The sequence below is a fragment of the Sarcophilus harrisii genome, chromosome 3 (assembly GCF_902635505.1).
Source record: "Sarcophilus harrisii chromosome 3, mSarHar1.11, whole genome shotgun sequence".
Classification (NCBI taxonomy): domain Eukaryota; kingdom Metazoa; phylum Chordata; class Mammalia; order Dasyuromorphia; family Dasyuridae; genus Sarcophilus; species Sarcophilus harrisii.
Window position 1 is genome coordinate 29,590,263 of NC_045428.1, and position 27,366 is coordinate 29,617,628.

The 27,366-nt window shown below is 38.5% G+C and overlaps 1 protein-coding gene across 3 annotated transcripts in view; it reads right to left on the reverse strand.

Annotated features, from left to right (window-relative positions):
- Positions 1-27,366, reverse strand: part of PLD1 (phospholipase D1) — a 262,525-nt gene that overhangs the window by 171,649 nt on the left and 63,510 nt on the right. The window contains exon 1 of one of the 3 annotated variants that reach the window (XM_031957663.1): positions 23,070-23,281. The exons of 1 other annotated variant lie outside the window; for it this stretch is intronic. The gene's annotated coding sequence lies outside the window, so the exon portion shown is untranslated. Of the gene's footprint in view, positions 1-23,069; positions 23,282-27,366 lie in introns of those variants that run through there. One more of the 3 variants, XM_031957666.1, reaches the window with a different exon arrangement.

Genomic DNA, 27,366 nt, shown 5'->3' on the forward strand with positions numbered 1-27,366 from the left:
AGAGAAAGAGCTAGTTCCGAAGCCTGGAAGACCTGGGTTCAAGTGCTACCTCCAGCACATGACCCTAGATAAATGATTTAACCTCGATGTTCTAGGCAACCTTCTAAGACCAGCTTGCACTGGGATGGGGTGGGGGTGGAGTTAACTAACCTGGGAGCTCCCTTTGCTAATGAAATCATGGGTCCAGTCTCTACTATAAATAAAATTATTTTGAAAAGACCACAATTGTTCTTTTTTATACTTAAACCATCTGTTGCACAATGTAAACACAAGAATGGGAAATTTTCTAAATTTAGAATGCCAGTTGGTAGAGGTGAAGTGGATTCCTTTTTCTTTCAAATTTTTAATTTTGAGTGCTGATTTTGGTGTTTATATCACCTTTATTCTAAGTATATCCTTCCCCTTGTATGTAGAAATCCAACTCTTATGACAGAAAGAAGGGGGTGGGGAAATCAGTTCTGCAAAATTAACCAGGTCTGACAGTAGAGTAGCAGTCCCCACCTATAAGGAGACAATACAAAATCAAGAATATAAGCTTTAGAGGCAGAGGGGTTGACTTCTATTAAAGCAGGGTCTATTTTTTTTTGTCTTTCTTTCCATCCCCAGCTCTTTGCTGGAACAGAGTAGGTGTTTCTTTAATAAATGTTTATGGACGAGTTAGTGACTTTATGCAATCACTTTATGCCTCCGAACTTTAGTTTCCTCACCTGTAAAATGAGGAAGTTGGACTAAGTGCCTTGGCTAACCCCAGGCTCCTCTGATCTCAGGAAGACTTGTTGCCAAGAAGGGAAAGAAATGAAGGTTGTCATCTTTTCTTGGGAGTCAAACTTGAACACTGTAATTACGTGGCATTAAGTGAAGTAGATTCAAAAGATAGAAGTGGTTTAAAAATCACAAAGTTGATAAGACATGCTGTCAAATAAATTTTACTTCCTAGATATTGATGAGATCTTATAGGAAATAAATTATGTAATTCTCCTTCCATTGGGAATGACCAAATATGTCTTGGAATCATTGATTACATAGAGGAATTACATGATTACACCAATTACAAGAAGAGATCATGGAAGATACCTCTAGTCCTACTCTTTTATTTCACATATGAAGAAACTGAGGCACAGAGAGATTTGCTTAAGGTCACACAATAAGTGACTGAAATGGGTAAGAATACTGGCTCCAGAGCCATTATTTCACACTGTCTCTTCTAGTATGTCTTGTACATAAATAAGCTACATTAGTTTAAGAACATTATCACTGTAGGAGATCCACAGTAGCATGGCAGGCAAGCACACACTAGGTCATTCCTCTGGCACAATGCCTATAGAGCTAACTTAATCACCCTCCATAAATTTAGGATTCACAGGGCTAGGTTAATGCAATCTTTCTTACTATGCAGGAGAGTCAGCCCCTTATCAAAAATCATTTGGTCTTAGTGGAACATTAACCCATTTTAGAGAACATGGGCAACATTAAAAATCAATGGAGTATTGATTTAAGCCTAAGCTACTTCATTAACAAAAATGCATTTAAAGTATAACCGCTTAACTGGAAAACAAAATGGTCCAAGTTTAGAGAAAAGGAATTTGAGAAGAACTTTTCCTTCCTAAAATATGTCAGCAATAAGAATCAAAAACTAAATATTCCTTTGCAATATTTCCAAATTTTTTTTACATTAATAATTTATAAACAGTAGTGTGAGTCTGTTGTTATACAACGTGGCAATATATTGCCAAAAAAAAAAATGCTTTAATATCTGCAAGTAGAAACATCCTGTTTTCTCTTAATCATCGATGTTAAATGAAAAAGATTTCACATCTTTGTTTCAAGCCATCCAATCATATCTTTGGTCTATTGTGTCTCCAAGAAGATGACATAACCACATTAGGTAGAAATTCCTTTTCTGGGTTAGTTCAAGGTCTTTGTATTTTTCATTTCAAATCTACCAGGTGGGGTTCTTCACCCAAGTCCTCTAAATCCCCAGCTCTAGTGTATTTCATTCATATTTCCTCCTTCCATTCTTTGCCTTTTCCTAAGAACAATTAGAAGTAGAATGAGTTTGTTTCTCATCGATTGTTCTAAATCCTTCCATGCACTACACCTGGCCATTCCTTCAACCAAAATAGAAGCCAGAGAAAAAACATTTAATTGTATACCTTTGACTCATACCCTGTCTAGAGCAGAAATACAATCATTTGATTTGTAAGGTTTACCATATGTTACATCCAATTGGCTTTTATACCTCAGGAAGTTGGAGGAACCCGGGCAAGTCTGTGAAAGAGGTTTTAGACTTGTTCCCCTTGGCCCCAGAGAGAAGATCTGGGATTAGTGTATAAATGGCAGAGAAGCTGATGTAGGCTTAAAATCGGGGAAAACTTGCTCCTCCTCAGAGCTATACAAAAAGCAGAATGGGCTGCCTCCAGAGGTGAGGCTCCTCAAACAAAGCCTAGATGCCCACTCCTTGGGTAGGGCATGCAGTTGTTTACTGAAGGATCTCTTTTGAGCTTCAATCTCTGGCACCAACTTTTGAATCAGATGTCCTATGGACATGAAAAATTCAATTCAACCAAAATAGAACTTCTTATCCTTTTTGGCCCCTTGTTCTGCCCCAACCTTCCACTTAACCTTCTTTGAAACTTCAGTCTTTCAGCAAACCACTATCATTGAGATTTACAATCCCAGAGTCATTCCCTAATTTCTCATTCTCCCTCACTCATTTCCACAATAAATCGGTTACATTCTCATCAATTCTACCTCCCTAATGTCGCTCACATTTGTTCCTTTTTCTCCACCCACAGAGATGTCTCCATAGTTCTGACTTTTATCAACTTCAATCTGAGCTAATGCAACCTCTTTCTAAATGATTCTCTGTGAAGACCAAGTTAGTACCCTGAATACTTTAAAATCTGCCAGAGTCAGGATAAACAAAAGTCCTTGGTCTTTATTCTTGGTCTTTAGGGGTAGAAGTGAATTGGATGGACACAGGATCTCCACGACCTCTCCTTTTCATTTCCTGCCCAAAAAGTAACTCTGGCTACTCGTACTCCACCCCCTAATCCCTCCTACAATTCTTTGTATACACCAGTTATGGAGCCAGCACAGAATAGTGGGAAGGGCCATTTTCCAAGCATATGCTAATAGAGTTTTGTCCAACCCATAGTTAGCTTTAAGTGCTCAGTTGTCCGACCTCAGTGTATCAACTCAAGAGTTTCAGCCCTTTACTGTTCTCTGCCTCAAGTCCCTCCTCCCTTCAATCTGCTGCCAAAGTGATTCTCCTAAAGCAGAGATCTCACTATGCTATTGCCTTATTAAATGAACTCCAGAGGCTCTCCCATGACCTCCGGGATTAAAAAGAAGCTCCTATATTTGATATTTAAAACCCTTCACAATCCAGCTCCAGCATACATTTCCAGCTTACTTTACCAGCCTTCTCATATTCTAGCATGGGGGCCATCTCCAATCATCCTAATCTATGTCTGGTCACTAGACCAGATAAGGAACATTCCTGTCTGTCCCCATGCAGATTCACATACTCTTTCTCCCCATGATCTTAAAGGCTCAGAGCACTAAGATGCTAAAGGACTTTCTCAGCACCCTAAAGCCAGGATGAGTCATTGGTGGGACATGGACCCGAGTCTTTCTAGTTTTGAAGCCAGCTCTCTATCCACTATATGACATGTTATATCTCCAGCTATTACAATTATAAAATATAATTCTATAGATTCCAAATTCTACAGCAGCAGGTTTTAGCTTAGGAGAAAGAAGAACTTTCTATCAATTATTTTCCAACAGCAGATAGTTTGTGAGTAAGCTTCCTGTTCCAGGAAACATTCAAGAAAGAGCAAGGTGACCACTGCCAGTAATTCTATAGAATAGATTCCTTCTTTGAGTAGGAAGTTGAATTAAATGAATTCATATAGTGCCTTCCAACTTTAAAATTATATTATTCTATGGTTTATTGGGGTTTTCAAGACCAAGGAAACTCAGTATCCAAAAAAAAAAAAAAAAAAAAAAAGCCTTCCAGGGAAAATTTTAAACCTGGACTTGTTTTGTTGTATCCAGTCTGTCCTCCTCCTGAATCCAACCTGCAGACAACTGTTATAGTAATATTCCTAGAGCTCAGATCTAAACATATCAATCTTTTCATCAAGAAACTTATCATTCCCTAATGCCTGTTAAATGTAAACTTTGGCATCCAAAATTTTTCACAATCTGGTAGTCCACACATTGCTCCCCCCTCCCCCTTATGTACTCTGGACAAATTGGACGTCTTGCTTTTATGTTGTCCGCAACCTTCCATCTTCACCTCCTTCTACCCAAACCCTCTGTTCCCAATCCCCATTCCTAAAATGTTTGACCTTATCACCTCATCTCCACCACCCTTAAAGTCACTTCAAGATTCAGCTCCAATTCCAACTACCACATGGTTGTGTGGATTGTCTGGATCCTCCCAGTTTGTAACCCTTCTCCCCATTACCCTGTGTGTGTCCATATGTATGTGTATGCATGTATAAAATGTAAGCTCATTGAGGGTAAGAATTGTAATGCTTTTGTCTTGTATGCTCAGTGTCAAGGATATGATAGATCCTTGTGGAGCAATGGATCAATCACAGATCTACAGGAATTATCATGAAATATTCTCTATTTCCAGATAGAGAGCTGATGAACTCAGAAGGTATAGGCAAGCATTTTTGATGCAAGGGATATGTTTAAAAAAGGAGCTTGTTTTATTTCACTATAATATTTGCAATGGCTTTTACTTTTCTTTTCTAAGTGAAAAATACAGGGAAGTAAGAGGGAGTGAATTCAGAAATGAAAGGAAAATAAAACTGAATTTTAAAAAAAAATGCTCCAAAAACCTATTGGAAACAATTCATAGCTTTAAAAAGTTGTAGGATATAAAATAAACCCACACAAATCATCAGCTTTTCTATACATTACTAACAAAGCCCATCAACAAAAGATAGAAAGAGAAATTCCATTAAAATTACTGGAGACAAAATAAAATACTTGGAGGGCCAAGCTGCCCAAGAACTACATGAACACAATGACATAACACTTCTTACACAAATAAAATCAGATCTAAACAATTGGAAAAATATTAATTGTTCATGACTAGGCTGAGCTAATATAATAAAAAATGATAATTCTGCCTAAAGTGGTCTACTTGTTTAGTGCCATACAAATCAAACTGCCAAAACATTATTTTATAGAATTAAAAAAAATAATAACAAAATTCATCTGGAAGAAGAAAAGGTCAAGAATATCAAGGGAATTAATGAAAAAATTACAAAAGACAGTGACTTAACAGTAGCAAACCTAAAACTATATTACAAAGCAGCAGTCATCATAACCATTTGGTATTAAGAAATAAAGCAGTGGATCAGTGGAGTAGATTAGATACACATGACACAATAATCAAGGCTTATAGCAATCTAGTATTTGATAAATCCACAAACTCCAGCTTCTGGAATAATAACTTACTATTTGACAAAAATTGCTGCGAAAACTGGAAAACAATATGTCAGAAAATCAGCATAGACTTATATCTTACACTCTGTGCCAAAATAAGATCAAAATGGATATGTGATTTGGACATAAAGGATGATACCATAAACAAATTAGGAAAATAAGGGATAATCTTGTTTTGGAGAAGAGAAGAATGTATGCCTAAAGAAGAACTAGAGAACATTATGAAAGGCAAAATTGATAACTTTGATTAAATTAAATTAAAGAGGTTTTGCACAAACAAAACCAAAAGAAACAAGATTAAAAGAGAAATACGAAGTTGGGGGGAAAATCTTTATAGACAGCATTTCTGACAAAGTTCTTATTTCTAAAATATATAAAGAACTGTGTCAAATTTATTAGAATACAAATCATTCCCCAAGTGATAAATGGTCAAAGGATATGAACAGATAATTTTCAAATCATGAAACTAAAGAACTCCAAGGTACCACCTCACACCTTTCAGATTGGCTAAGATGAAAGGAAAAGATGATGATAAATGTTGGAGGGGATGTGGGAAAACTGGAATAATAATGTATTTTTGGTGGTGTTGTAAAATGATCCCCTCCCATTCTGGAGAGCAATCTGGAACTATGCCCAAAGGGTATAAAACTGAGCATACCCTTTGACCCAGCAGTGCTATTCCTGGATCTGTATCTTAAGGAAATCATGGAAGGAAAAGGACCCACATGTGCAAAAATGTTTATAGCAGCTCTTTTTGTGATAGCAAAGAATTGGAAAATGAGTGGATGCTCATCAATTGGGGAATGGCTGAACAAGCATGGAATATGGAAACAATGGAATATTATTGCTCTATTAAAAATGATGAACAAGCTGATCATAGAAAAACCTGGAAAGATTTACATGAACCGATGCTGAGTGAAACCAGCAGAACCAGGAATACATTGCATCCGATAACAGCAAAAATGTGCGATAATCAACTATGAAAGACTTGGTTTTTCTCAGTGGATCAGCAATCCAAAGCAATCCCAATAGACTTTGGACAGAAAATGCCATCTGCATCCAGAAAAAGATCTAAGGAGACTGAATGTCAATCAACAAATGCTATGTTCACTTCTTTTTTCTGAATTTTTATCTCCCATGTTTTTTTTTTCCCCTTTTGCTCTGATTTTTCTCTCTCAACACAATTCATAAAGCAATGTGTATTAAAAAGTAAATAAACTTAACACAATTTAACAAAATGTTTGCATGACAACAATTGGCCCACCCCAGATTAGTGGACAATCTCTTTAAGGCTAGGTTACAAATGTATCAGATGGGTATATTTGATATTTTGCCAATATACATTTAGGCATATGGGGGAAGAAGAAATCAGGCACTAACTTAAAACTCTGCAACTCTCCTATGTGGAGAGAAAATCTGGGAAATAGAATCCATTTGTAAATTACTTATGTGCCAGACTCTGGCCTAAGTACTGGGAATCCAGGGGGGAAAAATAGTCTTGGCTTTAGTCCCTTCCATTCCACTGGGAAATAAATATAAGGGGAAAAAATTGTGTGGGGGGAGGATAGACACACCAATAGACAGAAACAGGAAAAGTCACATGTATATGTTGACATCTAAGCTGAGCTTTTACAGAAAGCAAGGACATCCAGATAACAAGGAGTTTTTGATAAAGCAAGACAGCTACGATGGTGTACCCTCATTAGTTTAACCTCAAGGGAAATCTGGAAGTTATACATCAGAGCATCCAGATATTACATCCAATTTTATAGCATGGAGGTGCCATGATCCTCTAAAGTCACAGGATCTGCCCTGGATAGACTCCCTCCTTCCCCCAACTAAGTTCATCAATGGGAATTCTAAGAAAACATAACTTGTAAATCTCATTCACAGTCTATCAACCCCCTTAGTAACACCTAGATTTCTTTCTGTTCCTTTCCATCATTTTATTTCCTTAGGCAACCACTGTTATGAAATGAAACTGTCAGCCTTATTAGGAATGAAAAACTGCAAGGTGTCTTTAGGAAAAGATAGGAAAAAATGACCTTAGGCTGTACGTCTTTATCAGCGTTGATTTGATAATTGTTGGATTTACTTTTGTGACCTTTGTAATCCAATTTCATCAGGAACCCTCTGTTTCCCTGAGCAAAGGTAGCCAGTAGGTAATCGCCAATCATGATAATGCCTTCTTTGTTTCTTCAGTTATTTCACTGTTTAAATCCTAGTGATCCCGTGATTGAAAGCTGAAAGGGACCTTGGAGATTATGGATCATGGAAAGAACTTAAGAAGTTACCTTTATCCAGCCTCTCACTACACAGATGAACTGAAATCCAAGTGATTCATCCATCTATAGTCACATAGGATATAGGTAGCTCTGGATTTGGCTCCAGATGCTCTGAATCCAAACCCTGAAGCTCCTATCCTATGATCCCATTGTTTTTATTGAGTGTGACCTGAATGAAATATGAAGATTAACCCAAGTTTCAATTAGCCAAAATAATTAGTTGTGGGTAGAAAGACATTTCCCCATCAATCCTAAAGGGAAAGTAGGAAGAAGCACTGGGGAAAACTTAGCCCCACATTTCAATGCATTAAGTACACATAAGTACACAAAGATAAATAAATGTGTATATAAATTTATATAAATATATATGTATATATATATGTGTGTGTGTTTGTATGTGTGTATATACATATATAGAGAGAGAACGAGAAAGAAAGAGACAACAAAGACAGAAAGAAAGAGGGAGAGAAAGGGAGGAGGGAGGAGACAGAATGAGAGAGAGTGAGTGTGAGTGGAGGGGGAAAGTATGAAGTAACTTTGGGAGAGGACTAACATCTGAAGGAATCAGGAATGGGCTCTAATAGGAGATGGTCTTTGAGCTGAGCCTAAATGAAACCAGGGATTCCAAAGATCAAAGATAAGAAGGAAGGATATTCCAAATAGTATAGTAGAGATTAAAGATTAGGGGAAAGTAGCTATACAGGAATGGAGGTGGGAGATAAATGATGTTCCTTAGTGTCCAAGGGATCACAACCTTCACTTATATCAATAGAATACCACCTCCCCCCACCCCATCTAGAGTTTCTAAATATGCTCCAACATTAACCATCAGGAACCAGTTAATCAAGAATCCACACACTCTACCTAACATCAACTCTAAGAGTAGAATGTTTATATTTATAATGTAAAGGTTCTTTTAGAACAGCATGGCCTAGTAGATTGTTCAAAACCTTGGCAGAGGCTGTGTAACTTTGGGCAAATCATTGAACTTCTCAGAGTCTTAGCTGCCTTATTTTATAAAATGGGTATGTTAATTCCTAAAGTACCTAGGAACCTCAGAGCATTACTTTGAGGTTCAAAAGTGATACTATAATTAAAACATTTGGATTGCAAAGCAGTTATTATGATGATTTCATTTTTACTCTTTTGAACTGAATTCAGACAAATTCTGGGAAAAGTTGCTATCCTGTATTTTTCCTTAACATTATTTTTCCTCCTTTTATATTTACTCTTTTATTTGCACTGATGAATCAAGTAATTTCTTTCATAGGGGAATACAAGTATTAAGTTGTAAACTCTTTGTCTGTAGATTCATAAATACATATGTACATAAACATACATATACAGACACAAATTATATATATGTGTGTGTAATTATGTATTTGTGTATGTGTGTATGTGTGTGGTTTTATAGAGCAATGTATATTCTCTCTACAGGGAGACATAGATATGCTCTTCTACCCTTTTGTTGACAAAATGTTGCTCTATCTATAATTGACCCTGTATTTTGTTTATATTGCATGTAGTTTTGTTAACATACTTTGCAAATCTGGTATAGTCCATTTTATCGTTCCAAAAGTGGACATTAAGAATGATATTGCATAAATGTTCATTGTTTTAAATATATTTTATTATTATTACTACAACTGATGGACCTAATGCTTTTATTAGAGGAAGCTATGTCACAGTTTTGAATTACTTTTCTTCATACCAGATGAGATCTCCCAGCCATATGGTAATTTTCAAAATTCATCTAATTGACTCATATTTCCTTTTCCATGGTGGCTGTTTTAAACTCTTTCTTCTCTCCAGTCCCTGACTATACTATGCTCCATCACTTTCAGTAAATGATCTCACTTCTTACTTTACCAATCAATTGAATCCATCTAATGTTATCTTCCTTAACCCCCCTCCTCCTACTTTTCTAAACTTCTCTTTCCTTCATTTATCTTCTCCTCCTCTAAGCTAGTCCAGGAAGAGAAACTGCTAACCTCTCCATCTTTATGCCCTTGAACCCATCATATTGGGAGGAAGGTGGAAGGAAGAACATCGACTTTGGAATCAGAAGACCTGGAGCCAAATCCTACCTCTGACATTGACTTAGTTAACATTTCCTTACCTACAAAATAAACCAGTATGCTAGATGAGCTCATAGGATACTGCCAGATCTAGATCTACAATCATATGATTTAGTGAACCATCTTCTCCTCTTATCCCTTTTGATGGCTTTTAACTGCCTCTCATATCTTAACTATAACCATCCTCCGAGCTGCCCTCATGTACCTCTATGTACCTGTACTTTCACCTTTGGAGGGTTTATCTAGTCCCATGGTTTCGATGATCATCTCTTAGGAGATAACTCACAAATCTATTTTTCACAGTAACAGAGATTTAGAACTGGAAGGAACCTAGGTCACTCCTTTCATTCGGCAGTTGAGAAAGCAGAGGTCCAGAGAGGTTCAATTGCCCTAGATCCTATAGATAGGTGCAGAAGTTGCATGTAAAAGGAGATCACCTGCCTCCAAAATCCCATCCAACCTTCCCATTCAGTTCTCTCTTCTCCCCCAGATTGTAATCTTATATTTCTGCTGGAGCTCTGGCCTACCAAGCTCAATGTATCACTGGTACTCAGACTCAAACACAAACTTGTCTTCAACTTCTCTATTCCCGTTGATAGTAATGTCATCTCACCAGTCACTCAAGCTCCTAAACTCATAATTCTCTTGGCTTAATTTTATTTCTTCACCCTTTACCCCCTGATTGCCACTTAAGCACTAAGGATTGTCCATTCCAACTTTGAAAATCCTTCTTTACTCATCCCCCTTCTTCCAAAACCACTTCAAGGATGCTAGTTCAGGATTTCTTCTCACCTGAGACTATCAGAACAGCTTCCTAGCTGGTTTCCATTCCTTCAGCCCATGTCCTCCCTAATCTATACATCTGACAATGATAAAGATTCTCCTGATATGCCCCACAGATGGAATTACTCCTCGACTTAGAAATTTTGGCTGTCTCCGCATTCATTCAAAGGAAGTATCCTTCACTTCTGTGATTTCTTTCTCTGGTTGAATGGCTCCTTCCAGAACCTCCTAATGCCCAGGCTAACTAGGTCTCTTTCTTCTCCACGGACTGTAGCCCAGACTTTCTCTACCACACCCACTTGCACAGCTTCCTTTTTTGTGTGTTGACTTCATAATGTAAGCTCCTTCACTAATACATTGTTGGTGGAACTGTGAACAGATCCAGCCATTCTGGAGAGCAATTTGGAAGTATGCTCAAAAAGTTATCAAACCATGCATACCTTTTGACCCAGCAGTGTTTCTACTGGGCTTACTTATATCCCAAAGAGATCTCAAAGAAGGGAAAGGGACCCACACATGCAAAAATGTTTGTGGAGGCCCTTTTTGTAGCGGCAAGATACTGGAAACTGAGGCTGCCCATCAGTTGAAGAATGGCTGAATAAGTTCTGGTATATGAATGTAATGGAATATTATTGTTCTGTAAAAAACAATCAACAGGATGATTTCAGAGAGGGTTGGAGAGACTCACATGAACAAATGCTAAATGAAATGAGCAGAGCCAGGAGAACATTGTACACAGCAACAGCAAGATTATATGATGATCAGTTCTGATGAATGTGGCTCTTTTCAACAATGAGATGATTGATGCCAGTTCCAATGATCTTGTGATGAAGAGAGCCATCTATACACAGACAGAGAACTGTGGGAACTGAGTGGATCACAACATAACACTCTCATCCTTTTTGTTGTTACTCACTTGCATTTTGTTTTCTTACTCATTTTCTTTCCTTTTTGATCTGATTTTTCTTATGCAGCAAGAGAATTATATAAATATGTTTACACATATTGGATTTAACATATACAACATATATTGGATTGCTTGCCATCTTGGGGGGTGGGAGAAGAGGGGGAAATCTGAAACACAGAGCTATGCAAGGGTCAATGTTGAAAAAATTATCTTTGCATATGTTTTGAAAATAAAAAGCTTAAAAAATCATAAATAATGTAAGCTTCTTGAGGGCAGGGACTTTCCTTCTGCTTATATTTGTATTCACAATCCTTAGAATCCTGCTCAGTATATAATAAATGTTTTTAAAATGTTAGTTGACTGATTGCTAAAGAAATAAATTTCTGATGCTGGCATTTAAGGTCTTTCATAATGGGGCTCTAACCTTCCTTCTAACTTTATCAGATAATACTTCTCCTTCATACTGCACCATGACCAACCAAGCTCCCCATACTTCCCAGGTCTGGAATCATCCTCAATTCAACTCTACCACTTCTCTTTGAAAGGATTTGCCACTCTCATTCACTGTCGCTCTATTCAACATACCCATAGTTTTTCAAACCAAGATGCCCTTTTTTGATCATTAGTTCTTCAAAATAGTAAATATAATAAATCATAAGTAAAAAATCATAGGGTTTCTAACCTGTTTTTGTGTCATAGATCCCTTTGGAAGTTTCATGAAGCTTTTAGATATGTTCTCAGAATAATATTTTTTCAATGCATAAAATAAAACGCATTGGATTGAAAATCAAATCATTTATATTGAATAGTTTAAAAAAAAAACATAGGTTTGTCCATTTTTCTTAGATTGGAGAGCAAGAGAAGAAAATAAATGAATACATGGAGATTTCAGATTAAGAATTTCTATTATTAGAGGGTGTACTGTTCAAGAATTTATTTTGGCCAAGTATTGATTGACCAAGCCTTACTTGGTCATAGTTCGGATTCTAAGGCTCAGAGTGAATATAAATAGCAATTGCTTTGGTTTTGGACAGAAACCCTGAGAGTCTTCCCTCCCAGATTGATTTTATTTTTTTCATTAGGTAAAAGATGCCATTTTTTGCCTCATTTTTACCTAGTCTTAATCAATGAATAGGTGTTACCTCAGACAAACTGAGATCTGAGAACAACCTGAGCTTAAAAAGGCCAAGGCCTCCCACTATAGGAGGCTACCTCCAATCATCCAGATAACTCAGCAGGAGAGAATGAGGTTGGTAACTTTGCACAGCCCTCCCTCACTTAAATCCAATAAACTTGTAAGCCATGATATTTTTCTGATGTCACGGTCTCCTTTGAGAACAAAAACTAACAAAAATAAAACAATCATCTGCGATTTTTAATATGATGTCCAACTGGAAGTAACTTCTTTAGGTTTTTCATTCATTCATCCTGTACCTTTGTACACAGAATATTCTATTCATCCAATTGACTATCTTTATTTCCCACACCCATTTCTGTCTTTTGAAGTCCCTCTGTCTTTTGAAGCTCAATGTTTACTGTTTCCAGAAGCCTTCCTTAAACTCCATCTGAAATATCCTCTCTCCCTGCCCAAATATCCCATGATCCTTTGGAACTTTCCCTGGTACTTACCACACCCATTCATCTAACATAGCTATTGATGGCACATAATTTTCCTGCCTCTTGTTAGAAGGCAAATTTTTAAAAGCCAGTCTATATCATTATCAGTCCTGGTGAACAGTACATTTCTGCATGTATTTGGAACATAGTTTAAATGTATGTTGATAATTTGCATCTATAACCTCTTAATGTTGACACTGGGACTCTAAGGAACTACAAGGAAGGCTAACAGGTGATAGCCCTGACTACATACAATTGGCCCTGAATCGCATGCTTCAGGAAGTTGTTGGGGAAAAAATTCAGACAATCTATTGAGCACTTGCCTCATGCTAGCCTGAGGGGTCTACGTAGAGTTACTTTCATAGCACATGGACAGCTGTCTCCAAGGGCACTCATGAAAAACAGATGTGACTGAAATGAGGCTCCACACAGGATCAGAATGTTCCAACAATGTGGGGAAGGGGTTCACGTTGGGAACAAGACTAAATCTGCCGCATATTTCTTTCCCAAAGGTCAGATGATCACCAGATGAAAGGGCACTGCTAGTTTTGACCAGGAAACTGTAATTCTATTCTATGGATAGCAACACAGATTTAGAGCAGAAAGAGATGTCAGAGGCCACCTCTTCCAATTTCTCCATTTTACAGATGAGGAAACTGAGGCTGAGAGATATTAAGGGACTTTCCCAACTCCACACAGATATAAAGAAGTTGAACCTATGATTTCTGATTCAAAATTCAATACTCCTGGTCTATACCTATATTTGTCGTTACCATTCGAGAATTCTTGAGGATGAGAACTTTTTCTCTTTAACTCCAAGGCTTAGCCTGGAACATAATAAGAGCTTAATAAACTGCTCAATAATGCACAGTTTCACTGTGATTAGCAATTCTCTGGATGACCAAGGCCTTTACCTAAAATAAATACTTGCCCTTGAAGTAGTCAAAGGAAATGAACAATTTTCTAAAGAAGAGCTTAAAAATATTAGTGATCATATAAAAATATTCCAGATCATGAATGATATGAAAAAAATACAAATTAAAGCCCGACTGAGGTTACATTCACATTCATCAAATTTGGCAAAGATATTAAAAGATGGAAATAGTACTGAAAGTGATGTGGGAAGACAGGCACACAAACTCAATAGTGGTTATAAATTGCCCCATTCTTTTTGGGAAACAATTTGGTATCATGCAAGAAAAGTTCCTAAAATGGCCACACACTTTGATTTAACATTACCACAACTTGGTATCTAAGGATATCAAAGAGGGAGAGGGGTCTGTGTGTGTGTGTGTGTGTGTGTGTGTGATTTGTCTTTGAATCTCTAGAAACTAACAGAGTGCTGACACATAGTATGTATGGATTGTGTTTATATAGGAACCTTCTAGATGAGTTAACCCCTTCTCCAGTGAAAGTTGATAACTTCTCTGTGGTTTCTAATCTTAAAGAGTTGCCTAGGGCACAAAGGAGTCATGACTTGCTCAGAGTCAATAGACATCAAAAGCAGCGCTTGAATCCATGTCTCCTTGGATGTGGAATTAGCTCTCTATCCCCTTAGCAACACTGCCTTTCTTGGAAGTATCAACCACTGAGCTCCATAGACAAATATGGAAAAGTTCCTGCCCTGAAATTCCATAGGAGGAGATAACATGTAGAAATTGAATTATATGACAGCTTGGTGATGTAGGAAATAGAATGCTGAGCCTAGATTCAAGAAGACCTGACTCAAATATGAACTCAGATATGTCCAAACTGGGTGACCTCAGACAAATCACCTAACTTTTGTCTGTCTCAGTTTCCTCATCTGTAAAATGGGGATAATAATAGCAACTTCCTCCCAGATCTGTTATGAGGATAGAATGTGATAATACTTTGAAAGTGCTTTTCAAACTTTAAAGAGCCATGTACATACTAACTAGCTATTATGATATAAATGCACAAAAAATGTGCAAGATAAATATACAGTAATTTAGTGGGGAGCACCAGTACTCAGAAAGATGAATGGTTCTATGTAAAAAGTAATGATTGAACCATGCACGAAGGAATTGAAGAATTCTGAGAAGCAGAGGATAGACCAGGACAAAGGTAGGGATGATGGAAGATGGAGGGTTTAGGGGTGAAGAGTAGCATCCAAATCACAGTTTGACTGTTTGTACCATAAAATGCATATAGGAGAACAATGAATAATAAAGTTGAAAATGTAAACTGAGGCCAGGTTGTGAAGGCCTTGAAATATCAAACACAGAAGTCTGTATTTGATCCTGAAAACAAGAGAAGGTCATTGGACTGTATTGAGTTGCAGATTGATGTGGCTAGACCCATGTTTTAGGAGGGTCACTTTGTTAACTGAATTCAGGGAAAATTGAACTAGGGGGAAAGAGACAAGGTAGGGAGACTAAGGAATATAGTCCAAGAGAAATAAATGATGAGGATGAGTTATGGTAGTAGCCATGAGAATGGAGAGAAGAGAATGGATGAGGAAGTTATTGCAGAAGTTAATTGAGCAAGATTGGGCCATTGATTGAATGAATATGTGGGATGAGGGAGAATGAAGGATGTTACAAACAAGGTAACCAGAAGGATGGTGATATCCTTGACAAAAGGAAAGAACTTGGAAAAAGTGTGGTTTTTCAGAAAAAAATATTGAATTCTGACAAAGACATTTTGATCTCCAGTCGTAGAAGGAAGAGGGGGAAAATGACTAATCCATCCATTGATTGATTCTACCAAGGAGACAACTTTCTGATAATGTAACTATAGCTAAGACAAATAAAAAGTAGCTTTAGAGAGCAAAGCACTATCAACCAGAGCTGGGGAAGGAGGCAGGGAACAGAAAGAGGCTCCTAAACAAGATAGAGCTTGAGTGCTTAAGAAGCCAATGATTCCAAGAGATGGAGGTGAATAGGGAGACTACTCTAGCCTAAGCAAAGGTTCAAAGAGTAGAGATGCAAAGTCAGGGGTGAGCAACAGCTAGAAAACTAGTTTGACATGGTCCATGGGGAATATGGAATTCAAGAAGTGAAATCCAATGTATGATAAAGCAGAAAAGGTAGTTTGAGGCTGGAGAGTGAAAGGCTTTAAATAACAAGCGGGAATTTATATTTCGTCTTAGGTTAATATGAGCAGCAGCGTCCATGGAAAGCTGGTTGAGTCTGATATACACTGGCTCTGGGGCCCTTCTCAAGCCACCAAAGTTTTTCAGGGATCTGAACAGCTGTCTAAAACTAAATTACAGAAACAATGCAGACCTGCATTGGTAGAGTTCCCTATACCAATAAAATCAAAGTCTGGTCCCTAGCAACAAAGTTATATGCATTTATTTAAAAACATAAATATTGTTCTTCATTCTGGTCTACCATGTGCTATACTCCCGGCAAATGAGCACGCAGCCATCTCTAAATTTGGTTTGGGTAGTTTCTCCATAAATATTTGTGAACCCATGAACAAACCAACATTCCCCCTAGAGCAAGAAAATATTATCAAGAAATCAAGCCAAGAGAAAGAAAATGGAATGTGCATCTCCTTGGGGCAAGTTTTAAAAACAAGAAGGCATCAAGAACCTAGTACAATGTGTGCTTATTAAAAACTACCTCTTCTTTGTGGTTACTATTAGTAGTTATATCTATATCTATCTATATCAGCTAAGTATGGACAGAGAAGTAGGTAGTCTGCTATAAGGGGCTGGCCAATCTGAATTCTAATTCTGCCTCCGATACTCACTAGCTGTGTGAGCCTAGCAAGTCACTTCACTGCCTCAGTTTTCTCATCTGTAAAATAAGGAAGCTGGATTGATGGTTCCTTCCTGTTCCAAATTTCTGATCCTATAATTAAAAAATCAAAGTGAAAACATATAGCAAAGAGAAGACCACCTTTTGAAAATATTTATAAGTGTACAGAACCAGGCAAATATTATCAATCACAGGTTGATATGTTGGTTAATATTGCTAAACTGTTTTCCTCCCTAATTTTTAACTCCTTCTCTAAGTCAAGTGAACAATCATTTATTAAGATCAAGTATTTGCCATACCAGGAATTATGCTAAGTACTGGGAATACAAAGATAGCAAAAATAAAAAATAAAAATGACCCTGCCCTTTAAGGAACTCATAGCCTAATTGGTTTTAAGAAATGACTCATTATATATGTGGATGGGGCGGAAGGGAAAGGATATATTTGGAATGGAAGTAATATTAAAAACAAGTGACATCAATAAATAAGTTTAAAATGGAAAAAAATTGAAATATATAAATACAATTTGCTGGAGACTATAGCAAGACTGATACTTAAGGAAAGGATGAGAGACAAGTATTGCCCACACAAGGTTTGACCAGTAACAGTATGAATTGTTGTTTAATCTTTTCAGTTCTGTCCGACTCTTTGTGACTTCATTTGAGATTTTCTTGGCTGATAGACTGGAGTAGTTTGCCATTTCCTTCTGCAGTTCATCTCACAGATGAGGAAACTGAGGCAAATATGCATCTAGGAAATGCCTGAGGTCAGTTTTGAACTAAAGATGAGTCTTCCTGATCCCAGACTTGTCATTCTATTCACTGTACCACCTAGCTGTCCCACCAGTATGGATTACTGATTTTCAAATTCATGTTTCCCCCACAGTTATAAAAGGAAAATGGGTGTCTCTGACTTATCTTTAAGGCTCAGAGAGTCCTCTGAGATTTCTAAAACACCTTTAAGTTTTCAGTGATTAAGAATGAATAAACTGGGTGATGACAGAGTTCAAATAATAATAATAACAATAACTTATTTAGAGATATGGATCAACTCTATAATTGCAGTGGTGTGAAGAAATCCCAGGTAAAGGAAGCCTCTCTACCAATGTAGGTCTGATCCTTCTCTCAGAGGGTTGTCCTGAGCACTGAAAGGTTAAGCTACTTAGCCTAGTGATACACAGCTAGCCAGGGACAGCTCTCTACCCACTATACCACACTTCCTTCTTTTTGTCCTTCCCTAACATTGACACAGCATTTTCATATTTTAAAAGTGTCTTCCACTCATCGCCTTGTTTTAGACTATGATAACCTTATGAAGTAGTTACTACAGGAAACATTACCTTCATTTTCCAGATGAGGAAATCGAGGCTTGGAAAGAGTAAGTGATTTTACCATGAGTACATCATTAGTAATGTCTGAACCAGGATTTAGATCTATATCTTCCTAACTACAAAACTAAAGTGCTTTCCACTACGCTATGCTGCTGCTATTCTCAACAGGAAGTCCCATCTGACCAGGAGGAATAAACTGAACACAAATATTGTCCTAATTAAATTCAACATTACAAAAGGTCATGTTCTTAAGTGTCTGAATTCATCTCTTAACAGTTTCAGTCTTAGCTACTCTTAAGATGAAATCCAGTGATTGGATAACATGAATACAAAACCCTCAGATTTATAGTTTTAGCAGAAAGGGAATTTAAAGACCATATGCATCATCTCATCCTATAGATGAAGCATCTGCCCAAGGTTATACAGTTAGAAATAGCAAAGTCTCCCATTATTCCCTCCTTCAATTGTTGGGCTTCTCCTCAGAGCCTTTATTTGAGGAAATGCCAAAGCCAGACATGTTTTTGATTCTGCTTTTGATTCTCCAGACTAGTGGTTCTCAAACCTTTGTTCTCAGTATCTTCATGTTGTTAAAAAACTATCGAGGATCTGTTCAAAGAGTTTTTGTTCACATGGGTTATATTTGTAGCTATTTACTATATTAGAAATAAAACATAATTTTGAATTTGTAGACCCTCTGAAAGGGTTTCAGAGACCCCAACAAGTCTTTGGACTAAACTTTGCGGACCACTGCTCCAGACATGCACCTTTAACCTGGCAGCCATCTCACACTGCAAGATACCAATATCCCCTACTCCCATTGGTGAATTCCCCCCTTAGACACAATATTTGAAAAAAAATCTCTAAGCCAGATATGTTCACACTTCTTTCAACTCTACCAAGGGATCTGCTAGGAGACTGCTTAAATGTTTAACAACTATCTCTTTCCCAGGGGAAAGAATGTATACAGGATAAATATTTAAGTTTGTTAGCATTATTAGCATTATTAACATTTTGCTCATCACTTTCTTAAGTCCAGGCAATCAACAAAACATAAATAAGCCAAGTTTGGACATTGGGAAAGTGGCACAGGGAAAGTGGTTCCCAATTTCCAAGGTATAAATGCTCACACTGAAAACTTAATATCAATTTCAGGAATTTCAACTGTTCCTTCTTGGCTCAGACCTGTTGTAGATGGTTTGCCTTAAAAATTGCCTCCCCACTTTGAGATTTATTTTAAAATGAAATGACTATCACATGCTTGATTATTGAGGGCTGTGAAAACTGTCTAAGACTTATGGAATATCTAGAACTGTTACCTAGTAATAGAGATGTTCTCAGGAGGGAGAAATAATTCAGAATTTAGAGAAGAGAAAGAAAGGTGGTCACATAAGGGACAAAGCCAGGAAGAAGCTAAGTCAGAGAGCAATAATCATTAACTTCCCTTTTAGCATGACATCTTATGTTCCTGCTACTCCAAACTTACCAAGTTCCTGGCACCAAGATTTATAAATTGATTATATTTTGTCATAATAATAATAAAGATGGTAATAGTGACAGCTGACATGTAGAATAGCACATTAAGGTTTGCAAAACACTTCAAACACACTAACTGATTTACATGACAGTCAGTCAGGTTCATGCTTTGGGGAGATTTGGAGTCAGGATGTACTGAGTTCTAATTTCTGGGCAAATCACTCTCAATAAGCTTCAGCTGTAAAAAAGGGAATAATAATAGCACCTCTATTACTGGTTGCCACGTTGGTTAAGTAATATGCACTCCATAAAGCACTTTAAAAACCAGGAGGAGCCATGTAAACATGAGCTATTTGTCATTGATGATATCATCTCCATTTTATAGATTAGGATAGTGAAGCTCAACTCAGCTTGCCTATGGTAACCCAGCAGATAAGTAATCTTATCTAAGGGATTCAAATCCAGATCTTGCTGACTGCACATTCAGCATTCTGTCCACTTTGCTAAATTGACTCTTGCTGTGCTAGAGTTTCATGTGAGAAAATGTAACTATGGGAAAAAAAAAAACCCAAATTTGGTCATTTGGGATTTTCCCTGTCTCACTTCCCCATTGCCACCATCGCTAACAGTTTGAATTGGATCTACTACTATCTACAAGAAAATTGTTGACATTCCTCAAGTGTTATGAAGCTATCTTCATGGAAAGGAGCTCTATGGTCAGTAAAAACCATGAGCTGTATAAGTTTTTGTCAGTTTCCAGAAGACATAACCAGTTCACTGATGTGAAAAAGACAAGACATCTTGGGACAAATAGAAAAGAGGGAAAAATTGGAGTCAAAGGACCTGAATTTAAATTCTACCTCTACCACTTATTTGTAGAACAATAAGCAAGTTATCTGCTCCCTGGGAATCTCAGTTTCCTTATCTATAAAATGAGGTGATAGGGTTAGCTGACTTAAAGGGTAGGTTCCAGCTCCAAATTGATGAGCCTCTTCCTTAGTAAGTAGCCGGTGACTATGTCCAGGAACATTTTCCTTTAATTTGTTCTTCTAAAAGACTTCCTGAAAGTCTTTTCTCTAATTTATGGGTCACTGTCCCTGCCATTCAAAATACTGAAGGTGCTTTGTGATGATACATATCTTGAAGTTTCCTGAAGGCCTAACAGGAGTCTGTCTTTGGAAAATATCTCCTGAAACAGGAGCTGACTTAACCGCTGCACAATTATATTTGAGGGAGGGGAAGCGTGATTCATTCTGTTCCTGAGACTTTAATTGTCAGGCACCTGAAAAAATGGATAGTTCTGAAGGCTCTGACTTGGATGAGAAGTGGCTGCCATGAAATTTAGCAGATTCATTCTCAAGGTTTCTTTGGAAGAAGCTGATACCAAGCCAGCAAAGGCATTTAGGAGGAAGGAGAACCTAAATAAATAATGGGGAACTCTTTCCAATAACACTGGAAGAAGCAAAATAAAATTCAGTCATCGGCTTTTGCTTAGGTCCCAGTGGGTTGTAGCTAGTTCTAAAGTCTACCTGACATAACAGCATTTAATCACTCAACAAGCATTTATTAAGCCCTTACTATATGCCAGGTACTGGGCTAAAAGCTGGTCACGCAAAGAAAAACAAAAGGGCCCTTGTGCCCAAGAAGCTTTCATTACCATGGGAGAAATAACATTTCATTTATTAGGCACAAATGAGACAAGCAGAGAGTAGATGGAAGGTAACCTCAGAGGGGAAAAGCAAGAGAAATTACACTTTAAAAAAAAGTTTGGTAGAGGTTAAACCATCATCTAGTTGACCTGCTACTTCTTCGTAGTTCTTGGCAAATCTTTTTTAAATGATCTAGTCTAACTCTCGAATTTTACAAATGAGGAAAAGTGACATGTCCAAGATCACACAGACTCCATATTCAGCACTCTGCACTATACTATATTGATTTTTGTTGCGCTATATTTTCATTAAAAAATATGATTTGACAAAAAAACATACCTATGGAAAAAACCAAAAAGTTCATCACTTGAGATTTTCCCAAGTCCAGATGCCAGGGGTGGATAAAGAGTTTGATCCCTAGTCCTGTGCAGCTCATTGTACCACACTAGCCTGTCTAAGATCCTTTTATAAAGGAAACATCTATTTCTAGAAATATATATTAAGAAGTACCAGCCCGTTCTTTCTGCATTTTGGCTGATATAATTTATATTTCTTAATAGTATCAAAATTTTATAAGGGCAGCTAGGTGGCACAATGGATAGAGATTTATATGCCCGAGTTCAAATCTGACTGTAAGACTCTGGACAAGTCATTTAATCCTGCTTACCTCAATGCCCTCATCTGCAAAATGAGCTAGAGAAGGAAATGGCAAACCACTCCAGTATCTCTGTCAAGAAAACTCCAGATGGGATCACAGAGTCCCACATGACTGAAATGATTGAAATTTAATTGGCTAATCTGAGAAACTAGGGAAGAAACCAATCTAGACTCATTTCAAACGCGTTGCCACTCCAACATTTTTTAAAAACTTTTTTTTTCTGACTACTTATATATTATTAGACAAGTCATAACTTTTCTGGGCCTCGGTTTCCCTATCTGTAAAATAGACTAGGTGATTTCTGTTTAAAAGAATTAAGCGAAACAAATACAACATAGCAACTGTATTCAAGAGTATGTGCAACATTACAAGGTCTCTTCCACTTCTGTTTAAAAGAATTAAAAGAAACAAATACAACATAGCAACTGTATCTGATGGTCTATGCGCGTTACCCATCGATAGTCCCCCACCTCCTCCAACGTAAAGGAGGGGGGTTACATTTACCGGCTTCTTTTTGCCTAAGGTCAAAGTTGGCTGTGTTCCAAGACACCTGAACTGCCGGGACGCCGGAGCCAATGCAGAGCCGCACACTAGGCCCAAACAAGTCTCACACCCATAACACTGCCACACATCTGTCAAGCCCGCCCAGCGTCTGGGCGGATGAGAACAGCAGCAGCTGGCGTGCTCAGTACTGACCATTACTTAATTCTTAAACCGTACTGCCTGGGTCTGAGACCCACAAATAGCCGCAAGACCTCCCGGGAGGGTCCCAAAGAACAGTGGCCGAGAAAAAGACACCCAGGGGTGCTCGCCGGCCACGGCCACGACCTCCCCCCCCCCCGACCACCACATCGCCCTCGTCTCCCGGCTTCCTACCTGCCGGGAAAGTTTAGCGAGCGCTCCCATCTTGGGGGCAAAGAAATGGAAAGAGACTCTCTGGACTGTGGGGCCTAACTCCCTGAATTGTTGACTAGCAGAAAGAAATGGAGCAACACTCTTGTTCCCCTATCTGCTAGCTGCTTCTGTGTTCCCTGTCCGTTAGCCCAGAGACACAACTTCAGCCAGAAAGTCCCAAACTTGCTTCGCACTGACCTGGTGCTCCTGGGAAAGTAGGCGCGTCATAATGGCTTTTCTAAGAAAATCTTTTCCCCCAAGCTTGGCCGGGCTAGGAAGCTGCCCCTGACAGCCCGCGGGACACGGGGGAAGATCCCTCGCTTTCTCTCTCTCTCTTTCCTGCGCTGAGCCCCAGTTCCACCACTCGGGCTTACTCCCCGGGGCCGTGGGAGCCACGGTCACGCCCACAGAAACACCCGCCTATCAGCGGCAGTCTTGAACTTGAAACCCCTCCCCCACGTGCGAGGCGGGGGCGGGAGGGGGCAGCGGAGTCGTGGGGGATTTAAAAAGCCCCATGCAGAAGGAGCGGGCCCAGGATTCCTGGGGCTTTGTTTTCCCATGGCCCACAGAGCTCTGCTTGGTGCCAGGGAGAAGTCCGAAGCAGACTGGGGAACAAAGGGGGCTCTCATGGCCTGTCCTCCGGCGCTCGATGAGAACCACCAATTCATTTTAACAAGGGCCGCACAGTCTCCCCTCCATTGTGGCCGAGAAACTCCCGAAGTGACAGAAACCGGCTTCTGGGGCCCGGGAAGATGCCCAGCTCCGGCCTGATCTAGCGAGAGAGGGGCGCGGGCAAAGGCTAGAATCGCCCGGAGCTTCCCCTTTTCTCTACGTGGCCAAAGTCCAAAGGCTTCTCTCTCACTTGTGATTTTGCTAATCTCTAAAATGGTGGAGGAAGGGAATTTATTAGCAATGTAGCTGCAGGGCGCAAGGAGAGTGTTTTTGCACCCGTTAATGCCCACGCGTGTTTAACCATCTGGGGGGGACCTTCCAGGGGGATGCGTTTGCAAGACATACTTTTACATTTAATTTTGTTTTGTTTTTTATTTTATTAAAGCTTTTCATTTTCAAAATATGCACGGATAATCTTTCAACACTGACCCTTGTAAAATCTTGTGTTCCAAATCTCCCCCCCCCCCTTCTCCCACCCTCTCCCCTAGATGGCAAGTAATTCGATATATGTTAAACATGTGCGATTCTTTTATACATATTTCTACAGTTATCGTGCTGCACAAGAAAAATCAGATCAAAAAGAAAAAGGTGAGGAAAAAACCCCAAATGCAAGCAAACAACAACAAAAAGAGTGAAAATCCCATGTTGTGAACCACACTCAGTTCCCACAGTCCTCTCTGTGAGTATAGATGGCTCTCTTCATCATAAGATCTGTGATCTTCAAACATCTCATTATTGAAAAAAACAAGTCCATCAGAATTGATCATGGTATATAATCTTGTTGCTGTGTACAATGATCTCCTGGTTCTGCTCATTTCACTTAACATCAGTTCGTGTAAGTCTCTCAGGGCCTCTCTGAAATCATCCTGCTGATCATTTCTTTCAGAATAATAATATTCCTTAACATTCAGATACCATAACTTATTCGACCATTTTCCAGCTGATGGGCATCCACTCAATTTCCCGTTTCTTGCCACTACAAAAATGGCTGCGACAAACATTTTGGCACATGTGGATCCCTTTTAAATTTAATCTTCATGATCAACATTTTCTTCATTACTTTTAAGAAAGTCTAGAAATCAACGAAATAGAAAATCGAGCCCTGGTTTGTAGTATTTGCCAGTAAATGATCAGACTGAAAATTTAACAATCAGCTCCTGCAAACCTGTAGTCTGCTTCAGCACACTTCCGCTTTGCACATATTATTGCCAGATTCAATTTCTTTTTTCTAACATGGCATTGTTTAATTGATTTCCTATTCTGTTAATCTGGGCAATTAATATTTTTGAAATATTCAATCATTTCAATTAGGTTGTCAGATTTGCTGGCAAACATTTGAGCAAAATAGCTCCTAATTATTGCTTTCTTTTTCATTTTCCCTTTTCATTTTTGATGCTGGTATTTTGTTTTTATTTTTGTTTTCTCTTTTTCCAATCAAATTAACCAAAGATTTATCTATTTTCTTGGTTTTTTCTTGTTCCCAGATTCTATACTGAGTCAGCAGGGTGCCCTGAAAAGGGTTCTGGATTTGAAAGATCCTTGCTGTAAATCCTACTGATGCCAACCTTTTTTTTACCTGTGTGACCTTGGGAAGGTCATAAACTCAGAGTATCAGAGTTTTCTACCGTAAAATAAAATGGTTGAACTAGATGACACTTGATGTAGCTTCCTGCTGTAAACCCATGATCCTCTGCATCCTTTAACCTCTGTCACTGTTCTCACTTTTCTAAAATTAGGGAATTGCATTAGCTGATGCTAGGTGAAAGAGGTGATTTGCCTCAGTTTCGACCTAGCCTTAATCACTGAATGGTTATGGCCTCAAGCTCAGACTTGATGAAGAATTTAGCTTAAAAAGACCAAGGTCTCACATTTCATCCAGGACTATCTCCAGTGGTCCTGATCTATGTCTACCCATTGGAGCCAGATGGCTCTGAAGAGGAAAGTGAGGCAGATGACCTTGTACAGCCCTCCTTCACTTAATCCAATTCACTTGCATATCATGACATTATTTCCCTGATGTCCTGCTCCTCTTAGAGAACTAAGGACAAACAACAACAGTGTCTGACGATCTGATTATATGACGACTTTTTACTTTATCTTTTTACTCAGTTGCCTAAAGGAGGAAAAGCTTTGTAATTATAGATCCAACCCTCCCTATGATATGTATGGTCTGTCTTTCACCATCTGGGCCTCAGTTTCCTTATCTGTAAAATGGGTGAGGAGGATTGGACCTGATAGTGTCCAACATACTTTCCAATCTTATGCTATGTTATGATTTTTAAAAATTATTTTATTTTTAATTTGTGGAATAAAATAAGCATTTCCATGGCATAGTATTATTTAAAAAAAAAATGACTGCACATGAAACTGGACATCTATTATGTACAAATGATCTTTATGCATGCTCTGTCCCTCTCTCATATTCTACCCTTCCCCCACCAATTGAATGTGAACTTCTTGAGACCAAGGATCATTTTGATATTTATTTTTTTTATTTCCAGTGCCAAGAACAATTCCCGACAACTGTGTCACAGAAGGTGTGTCATATTTATAACTTAATGTGCTTATCATAAAAATAATAATTCTTTTTTGCATTTATATTGTTTTAAGATTTGCAAAGTACTTTATGCTATTTCACTTCATTCTTACTCTAGGCCTGGGAAGTAGGTGCTATGATTATCCCCATTTTATAGATGAGGAAACTGAAGCTGATATTTGCCCAAGGTTACATAGCTATTATCTGAGGTAGGAACTTGGGTCTTTAGATTTCCAGTATTTCAACCCCTGTATTACTTAATTATCTTATTAGATTAATAGATCACATTTAAAATTTGTTTAAAGATGTCATCTAGTCAAATCCTTTCATTTTACAGATGAGGAAACTGAGATCCGGAGTGATTAAGCAGTTCATTTATATGGCACACATAAGTAGTGGTGGCTGGATGAAAAATTCAGTTTTTTTCTCCCTTTCAGATTGTTTCTCTAGAACTGAATAGAAATGAAGGTCCCATGGAAGACCTGTTCTATGCACAAATGATCTAAGGCAATGACTTTCATTTATTCACCACATATTCACTGAACTCCTACCCAGATTAGTCTCCTGGGATCTCTCTGTCTCTGTCTCTGTCTCTCACTGTCTCTGTCTCTCTGTCTCTCTATCTCTGTCTCTGTCTCTCTGTCTCTCTATCTCTGTCTCTGTCTCTGTCTCTCTTTTTGGAGCTATAGAGTTGTTTCTGTGTATGTGTATCTCTCTCTCTCTCTCTCTCTCTCTCTCTCTCTCTCTCTCTCTCTCTCTCTGTCTCTCTCTCTCTCTCTGTCTGTCTCTCTCTGTCTCTCTCTTTGGTAGTCCCATTTTATTCCCAATTTAGCTCTTCCTTACTAATGTTAATTATCTTGAGATCATCCTCCTCAGGCCAAAATATCACAAGAAAAGCAAGCATGAGTAAGTTGCTGCCAAGTTGATTTTCTTGTATTTCTTGTCAAACGGAAGTTACACAAAGCCTGGGAAAGCCTTTCTCCTATTCCTCATCAGGGAGGAAAGTCTGGAACCAGAACCTGTCCTTGTCCCGCTGCAGGAATCAAAGGTGAAATGGGATTCTCCTTCAGGGAAGGAGGACACTGTCTTCAAGGAAAAAGGGAAAAGGGAAACAAGTTCCAGGCTCTCCTCTTAGAGAAGAGCACTGCCACCTGGTGGCCAAAGCCAGGGAAGCCTGGCACCTTGGCAGGGTGGCTCAGACTCAGAGGTGGAAAGAAGCTCACAGAACATCTACTGGCCCCTCCTTTCATAGTGGAGCTCACGCACAGGATCACAGGGACCTCAGAA